Source organism: Coturnix japonica, chromosome 1 (assembly GCF_001577835.2).
Source record: "Coturnix japonica isolate 7356 chromosome 1, Coturnix japonica 2.1, whole genome shotgun sequence".
NCBI classification, from domain to species: Eukaryota; Metazoa; Chordata; class Aves; order Galliformes; family Phasianidae; genus Coturnix; species Coturnix japonica.
Genome location: NC_029516.1, coordinates 78,786,552 through 78,795,750, shown reverse-complemented (window position 1 = coordinate 78,795,750; position 9,199 = coordinate 78,786,552). Strand labels below are relative to the sequence as shown.

At 39.9% G+C, this 9,199-nt stretch overlaps 1 long non-coding RNA gene across 2 annotated transcripts; it reads left to right on the top strand.

Annotated features, from left to right (window-relative positions):
* Nucleotides 1-4,621: 4,621 nt before the first annotated feature.
* On the top strand, nucleotides 4,622-8,967 carry LOC107321247. 2 transcript variants are annotated; one of them, XR_004307330.1, is made up of 4 exons: nucleotides 4,622-4,717; nucleotides 5,481-5,619; nucleotides 7,062-7,088; nucleotides 7,188-8,967. It is a non-coding gene; the product is annotated as an uncharacterized LOC107321247 (long non-coding RNA). The 2 variants fall into 2 exon arrangements; XR_001558516.2 differs by lacking the exon at nucleotides 7,062-7,088.
* The last annotated feature ends 232 nt before the right edge of the window (nucleotides 8,968-9,199 follow it).

Below are 9,199 nucleotides of genomic sequence, written 5' to 3'. Positions count from 1 at the left end.
TTTTTATTCTTTTTCTTGTTGGTATGGCATTGTCAGAATTTTGATCTGAATAGGCTTATTTTCCCTATTATCTGTCTGCTTCATCTGAAAGAGTTGTATCACTGCTAGAAGGTTTCTATACTTTTGGTTTTTTTTAGTACTGACCTGATATCATTATACTTGTAATGCCATTAAGAGCATCTCTGGTTTTTGGAAGCATCATATGACTCTCTGTGAAACAATGCAGTGAAGGCTACAGGAAATTTAATACCAAGCAATGCAATCAATGGGAGCGAAGGAAATAGTCCTGTGGGCTTTAATCCCTTGCTGAAGGTCTACCAGAGCCAGGCAGGCAAACTTGAGGGTTTCTTTGGCCCTTTGCTGTGCCTCACTTTCTGTTAAATATTTCCTTTAGAACTATAATTACTTCTAAATCCTTAGGTAGCAATGTGAAGTATTCACATGGTAAATGTAACTGAAGGCCACAGTCAGCTCTAACATAGAAAACACCTCTTGATGAGCATTTGGCAAAACCTATAGCCTTTGCCTCTAGATTCACTCCAGTAAGGAGCTGTTAGAATGGTGTTTTCCAGCAGTCTGTCCAATCTATTAACAGCCAGAGGCTGGGTGGTTTCTAAAAGATGCTTCTTGTAGCCACTTAATACTGATATTAGGGGTAAGATACTCAAAAATGTGTAGTAGATGGCTCGTAGCTGTGAAGTCAAGGAATCTATCCTCCAAGTGACAACTTTTTTATTCCTGCTCTTTTGCTGGTGATTTTTGTCATACTGAGCAAGACAGCAAAAGCTAGGGCAAAATGAAATGTGTCTTTCCCATTAACATTTCAAAATGCACTTGAAAAGCTTTTTGTTTTGAAAATGAATTATTCAGGTTTATATTGTAAAAGGGAGGGGGATTTGGATTAGACGTAGGAAGCATTTATCTTATTTTTTTGTTTTTCAATGCTGACTTTGTCTGGTCACTTGAAATAAAAGGAACTGGGAAGCAGTTGTGGCATTCCTAGAACACACTGAATTATACAGTTTACATATGCACACTTGTATAAATGCATCTACCTATAAGAAAAAAAAGGGTGTGAATATATGTAGAGGTAGGAATTTGCTTGAAAAAAATAACTGTGGTCTTCCCCAAGTTGCACTTCTCTTGTCTGGGAGATTCTGAAAACTTAGATCTTGAATTTTCCAGGTGTGATAATCTTGCCTTATACGTTCTGCTTGTGTCTGTGTCTCCTGTGACCTTTGATTAAAATGTTACTGATGTTCAGGTGGGAATAGAAGATGTGAAAAGTCAAGTGGATAAATTGGAGAGGGCTCCTGCACACCATAGCACATTAATACTGTCCCACTCAAATAACAAAAGTCAGTAACTATAGAAGCAGAACTGTGCAAACAGCCTTTCTGCTGGTATGATTCTAGTTCAGCTTAAAATTTCAGCTGAGAGTAACAGAGCTCTCTGGTGACAAAGAACAATTGCTCTGTGTGGAGACTGAACTTTCCACCTCACCTTAAAAGCTGTTGGTTCTGTAATGGATTGTGTCAAAAATTTCTGTCTTTCCAACAGACTTCTTGTAGAGTCCAGAGTGCAAATAACTTTACTGTTTGCACAATTTTATGACTGATTATTAATATTAAGAAAACAGTTTTGTGCTTTCTCTGCTGTGTTAGTTTCCATATGAATGCCCAAGGGATCCCTTCACTCTTTCTCCTGAAACTGAAGCCACAGTTCCCTCACTGTGGATGCAGTTTTAAATATCAGTCCGAGGTATCTAGAAAATGGACTACACCAAATAAAATGGCTGTTGTTGAAAAGCTGTGTTTTGGGCAGTTCATCTACCACCACAGTGAAACTTGTATTAGCAGAGCTGTGCTGTTGCAACACAATAGGGTAAGCCATAATGCTGGCCCTTATGTTGTCTTGGAACATACCCAAAGTGAAGTACTATTCAAGGGTGCTGTCCTATTCCTGATTCAGTGCTGTATGGAACTATCTGAAACTGATTCACCCATTTGTTGACATCTACATCTTCCTAAATCAGAAAAAAACTGAAGATGTAGCTAACTAGGCAACTCTGAAAAATAAAAGGCAAAGAATAGTTAAATGCCATTTTACAACAAGTTATTAAACTGCAATATATGACTTCACAGTGAAACAGAAAACCCAAACAAGCCTTAAACAAGGAGACAAAAACATTGTTTAGGACTGAAAGGCAGTACAAGTAAAATCCACATGGAATTAACATTGTTCTTTCATATTATTGCCGAAATGATTAAAACAAATGGGAATTTCACCACTCAAAGGAATTTGAAAACTGATCTCTGAGAGGAAAAAACAAGCAAGCAAAAACTCATAGATTATTATTTTCTTAGTTTAAATAGCTTACAAGAACATCAGAAAGCTGTGCAACCTTCAAATGCATGGTCAGCATAATAAAGGTAAATGGGTTAATGTTGGCAAATGGATTTAAGAAGTGAAAGGCAAGCCAGATTTCAAACACCTATGAACAGCTGTTGCACTACTGTCACAGTCAGCTCATCCATATGAATTGGCACATTATGACCAGGAAACTGTATATGGAGCTGAATATTGGCTTCAATGCATTTGAAGCAGTCGTGGCAACATCAAAATATTACACATTTTGCACCAAGGAGATCCCAAAAATGTTCAAAAAGGAACAGAAAGGCAACCCTATGTACATTTGTCAGGTCCTATTGAACCAATACAAGACTGAAGCTGGTAGTTTCTTGGGTAGTATCATTACCTGTGAGAATTTGTGGCATTGCCACTACAAACGAAAGTCAAAACAGCAGCCCTGGAACTGATGACATGAATTCCCCATCAAAGGGGAAGTTCAAGACACAGTCCTTAGTGGGTAAAGTGATGTACACTGTCTTTTGTGATAGGAAAGGGATGATCCTTCTGGATTTCCTGGAACCCAGACAAATCATCAACTCTGACTGCTACATAACAGTTCTGACCAAGCTGAAGGCTCGAACTTCCAGACTCAGGGCAGAGAAGAAGACAGTCCTTCTTTTGCAAGATGATAACACCAGGCTCCAGATCAGTTGGAGCACATTGTCCCTCTTGTCTGGACTGTCTTACCACTCTACAGTCTGGATTTGGCATCTTCTGACTTTCATCTGTTCAGGCCAATGAAAGATGGACTGTGTGGGCAACATTTTCACAGTAATTATGCTGTTAATGATGCTCTAAAACAGATTGTGAAAGACAGCCAGCAGGGAGAGCTAGGAAGAAGTGGAATGGCTGGAGGGCAGCTCACCTGCAGGGCCAAGAGCATCTAGAGCTGTGCTTTGCTGCCTCTTAAATCCTGACAGAGTCACCAGGGAGGAGGACAGTATGCTGCTGAGAGAAGACAGGAAACTTCCTCCTACCTCATCACTGGCTTAATCAGGAACAAAAGGGCCATTAAATAGTTTTAAGAATTAGGTACTACTAGTTGCTTATATGCATTGCTTGAATCTTACTGATTTGAAAAATTCCTGGTTCTTACGTAACATTAATTGACACCTGAATAGGGGAGGAGAAATCTCATTAAGCAGTATTTCTGCTAAGTGAGAATTTCACCTGCTTCCAAATGAGGCTAGGGCTGGTGCTTTATACTGAGCATTTCCATTCATATTTAGCTGTTGATTTGGTAGTGAATTTCTGGCAGAATAGCTTCACTTGAGTCCTAAAAATACTTGGCAAATTTAAGCTGATATAGCAAGTTAACAAGAGTGCTGGACCCCGTGGCTCTGAACTATCACACTTACTTGAGTTACTTAGAAATTTAACAGGTTATAGTTGAAATATCTCATTGAGCCTTTGCCACAGACTCTGCAGACTTCCTGCAGTGACCCTCACTGAGTGGATAAGGATTGGAACTTGTATCATTTCTTAGTTTAAACTGCTTTTTAGTTTTCTTCTGGCGATCATATTTGTCCTGCTGGGTAAACTGAGGCATAAATCTAGGGAAACCTTTTATGGAAGAGGTGATTTTCTCCCTGTTAGAAAAGATTATTTGAGAGTATGTGATGTTCTCCCAGCAGGTGTTTTCAAAGAACGATGTCTGTACTTCACAGGAGGCAAAAAACACCATTTTAGTCCACAGCTACCTGAATGCTTAAGCTAAGTAAAGGGAAAATTATCACAAAGCACCATTTTAGATGTTGCATCGGCACTTCCTGCAAAATAAAGAGCAGCCGTGTCTTGCAGAGATGACATTTTAATGGAGTATATTTTTGTATGTGTATTCTGGTTTTAGTTTTATTTGTTTGTTTTATTTGGTTTTTAGTGGTCAGAAAATATAATGTTCTGCTCTGGTGTTGGGTTTTCTGCCTACACACCAACATCCAGGGCATCCACCATGTGCCCTGTCTGGCTGTTGCACATAACAAGTTCAAATTTTCAAAAATGTCTGGGTATCTAGCTTGAAGTATCTTTCCAAGTGGCCTACAGTTTAGGGCACTGTAAGGGAAACTGTTGATCACAGCCTGAACCTCTGATTAGGCAAGCAACAAGTCAGCTGTGGGAGCACAGGTGAAGGTAATTCAGCTGTGCTCTGGAACAAATGGAGCTTGACTCCACCTCTCCTAAATCCCATTTAAGGGCTGACCACCACTAAGGTGGTGTCTCTTTTTGATGATTGCTTCTTTGTGGAGGATTTGTGGTAAGTCTCAACATTGGTGAGCATCCATCTCAACTGAAAGCCTCAGCACTGGTGAGTCTTTTCTTAGATACTCTCTGGTTATCCATCTACTCTGTAATTACAGCTATACACTTGTATTATTCCAACTATACGGGCACTCTTGGAAACACAGACCTTTTCAGACTGGCACAGCACACTCCATTTGACTACAGGATGTTAGTGCCACCTGAGATGCAATTGTTTACTTACTGTGCTACCATCCCTGTCACCCTAGACACTGGTACCATTTTCAGTTTTAGAGGGCGCTCCTATTTCTGTGTTGCACCCAGTAAGGTAGTGAATTGAAGCATTCTGCAGTACAGGTTGTGTAAAAGATGTAGAATCATCTAGGTTCTCCAACCACTGACCTTGATCTCTCAAGTCCTGTCACTAAACCATGCCCTTTAGCACCACATCTGCATGTCTATATTGTCAGTTATGGGGACTGACTACTTTCCTGGGCAACCCCTTTCAGTGCTTGGCCACTTCTTGAAGAAATTCTTTCTTATGTTCAATCTAAACTACTCCTGGTGCAATCTGAAACCTTTAAGTAAAATCCTGTTTTGCTTCAAAAGTAAGATCAGCTTGAGAGCAAAAATGACTTTGGAAAGAAAGAAACAGGTAAGACCACAGTAGGCATGTCCTGTCTGCTCCTGTGGTCAATTCTACTATTATCTCCGCTTCCCTGTCTTATTTTCTGCCTGCCATTAATGCCTGCTCTGAAAAAAACATAAGAAAATATGTGAAGTTAATCAGAACATATGTATTTTTTTCTTTCCCTAACCCAACAACAAAGGTACTGAATTCGCTACCATTTGTTACCTGGCACTGAGTGGGTTTGGACTTGTGGCCCTACATCTTCATCTGCACACTTAAAAGCATATTTCAGAAGCAACTGGCATTGAAATGTAAGAGAGAGGCTGCAGAACAAACAGGTAAGTTTAATTAGCTCACATAGTACTGTTGAGTGCTAATGCGTTCATGTGTGGCATTTTTATCTTGGTTTCAGCAGTAGCTGAATATGCAAGCTTTGCTCCTTTCACTTATTTTCTTTTATTTCCACTATGTTTGCTTTTTATTCACTGTTTCACAATAAGAAATACTGCAATGATTACAGGACTGTATATTTAATAAATAGGCACCATAAACATTAAACGAAAAAATATAGTCTCCTATGTGGTTTTATGTTTTGTTCTTTATTAGTAACGCTAGTTGAAGTATAGTCATATGTGTACATGGGTTGCTCTGAAAGTAATGCCTCCTATTTATTTCCATGGAAACTACTGCAGATACGAATATCATAATAACATTATTTGACAGAGAAAATTCTCAGCCACAGAGCATTATTTTTCAATGTAGTCACCACCATTAGCTGTGTATTTATGCCAGCAATGAACAGGAGTCTGTGTGCTGTGCTTGTAGGAACCTGCACTATGGAAGGTGACCCACTGTCACACTACTCAAACACACCACCCACTATTTCACTGTGCTCACATCCACGGTTTGATCTTCAGAAACTTTCAGAAGGTACTGATGAATGTCAATGGGTACCATTTTTTCTGTGTGGAGGAATTCACTGTCACGCTTCTGCTTCATAAGCACTTCCATGTCAGATGCCATTTTGTCAGACTGCCCCTCTGCTGCCATCTACTGCATGATGGCAAAATGTAATGGGGTGTTTGTGGGAAGATTCAGCCTCTGCTGCCATAACATCGTCCTCTGTCTGACACTGGGCCAGCATGATAAAACTGGAGGCATTACTTTTGGAGCAGCCCTCCTAACACATGTTGAGAAGGAAGCAGGTGTGTCTGATAGAACTCTGGAGAGCATTTGGCATTTGACTAATTACTTGCATTTCAGTAGATGGCAAAGATTTTACTTTCATGGGAGTAGATTTCAGCTGCTGCTAGGTGCTATTTTAATCATTTAATAGAGAATGGAACTGATTTCACTGTGGCTGCTCCCAAGTGCATCAAAATTGCTTGCCTTTAGGACCTTTCTAGTCCCTGATCTCCCTGCTGAGAGCACCAATTTCTGCCAGAACACTGGATGACTGACTGTTCATTTGAAACTGCTTTGAATGCACACATGTATTGATAGACAATTCATTACTTACCTTACTCATGTAACTGTCGTACTGTACGTAAACACAGAGCTCTTATTCTGAAGAGCTCCCAGGCTGAGCAGATGCGATAGTAGCAAATGGAGATGACAAAGTGAAATGCTGGAGTTATGTGACAAAGGAGAGAAGTGGGGTGGCAGTGATTTACAAAGACAACCAATGAAAATGTACACCTGTCAAATTACTTCTTATGTATCATGAGAAAACCTATGGCTGCATACCTGATTGATGTCCCTTGTGGACTATTTTTTTCAGGAGATCAATGGAGGAGAAGTTGCCTCAGTAAGGGACAGCTGAGGGGGAAGGGATAAGGAAAGGTAAATGCAAGGGTGTTTGCAGGGTAGATAAGTTGATCACTGCCTTCTGATTTTCTTCCTTCAGTTGATGGTGTCTCAAAGCAAGAAAAGAAACAGTCACACAGAACTCCTGGATGAGGGGAATGATGCTGTAATACCAGATGCACTGAATATGGTCAGAATGATTGTTACTCAGTTATCTTCTTATGCAGCCTTCTGTTAAGATATTTCATTGGATCAGAATCACAGTATGTCTTGGATTAGAAGGAACATCAAGGATCTTCAAGCTCCAGCCCCATGCAGATCAAGCTGCCCAGAGCCCTATACAACTGGCATTGAATGCCTCTAGGAATGGGGCATCCATATCTTTTCTGGGTAGCCTGTGCTAGCACCTCACAGTCCTCTGACTAAAGAATTTCTTCCTAATATCTGACCTAAATCTCCCTTCTTTTAATTTAAAGCCATTCTGACTTATCTTGTCACTATTAGACCATGTAAAAAGTCAGTCCCCCTTCTGCTCCTAAGCTCCCCTCAAGTAATGGGAGGTCTTCTCCAGGCTGAACAAGCCCAGTGCCCTCAACCTGTCTTCACAGGAGAGGTATTCCACCCCTATGATTCTATTTGCGGCCTCCTCTGCACCCACTCCAACAGCAACACATCCCTTCTGTCCTGGAGACCCCAGGCCTGGACGTAGTATTCCAGATGGGGATTCACAGGGGCAGAGCGGGGGGGGGATGTTACCTTCTCTCTGCCTGCTGGCCATCCCTCTTTTGATGCTCACGTGGTACTGTTGCCCTTCTGGGCTGCAAGCATACACTTCTGGAGCATATCCAGCTTTTCGTCCTTCTCTGCAAAGCTGCTCTCATCAAACAAGAAAGGCATCCATCAAACAAGAAATTTCTACCATCTAGGAAATGCTGAATTAGGAAATGAAAATACACTGCACAGCTCATGGCTCCCAGACCTTGCCTGGATATTAAGAGATAGTCATTTAGAGAGTTTCAGATTTGCCTGCTCTTTGTTTTGCTGATACAATCTTTTCTGCTAGAGTACCTTTACATTTCTTGCTTTAACTTGTATATTCCCAGGACACCTTCCTTAAGCAAAAAAAAAAAAAAACAAAAAACTTGTTACCATTAGCCAAATGAGAAATTAAGGCATAAAAAGACCTCAACAGTTTGCCCAGACTCACACAGGATATCTGCACCTGAGTATTACATTGAAAATGCATCTCTGTAAGTGCAGTGACCTGACGCGGAATGCAGTTTAATTTAAAGAGCTCTGTATGGAGCATCTTCTTGGAATCTAATCTACAAATTGCTACTGGACTCTTCACAAGTGCTGTAAAGCTGTTGTTTTGGACTTGGGCAGCTCAGAATAGTAGAAGCAATAAATCTGTGCATTCAGATTAGCTTAGACAATAGTTTCAGTTCATCTTTACTTTTACTACACATCACTATGCTGATGGCCATGGGAAATAAGATTTAAAGCTTTTAATGCATTCCTGGTGAGTGCTGTATGCAACATTCTGCCTAAAAATGCTGCTTTCACATCACAATTTCTAAGTAAAGTCTCCAGTCACTTATTAAAAGCTTGCAGTGTAGAATCAGATAAATGATTACAGTTTTCTGGTCTTATGTTTGCTGATCTGGCAACTAGAAATGTTTTACTTGGAAAAAAATGTCTCCAAACAGAATTTTAAGGAGTTAATTCAGAGTTTCTGGCTATCAACCTTCAAACTTTATTTTTAAGGAGAGAAAATTCAGAGTTTCTGACTAACATCCTTACAAAGTTTATTTTTAACCTCCTGTTCAATTATTCCTGTAGTTGGTTTTTGGTTGTTTTTGTTTTTGGTTTTTTTGTGATTTTTGTGGGGTTTTTTTGATCATTTTCTAGATCTTTGCCATAAAACTTTCTCAAAAATTTCTTTTTGTAAATAGGCATTCTTGTAAATATTTCACTTGATTCTAAGAGATATCATTCTATTTTGAGGAGACTTTTCTTGCTTTCTTTGTAGCTCTAATCCATACCTGTTGCAGTGTTTTAAGTACTGGTCATGATTGATATGGTGGTGCAAGCTCGTAGGTAATTAATAGT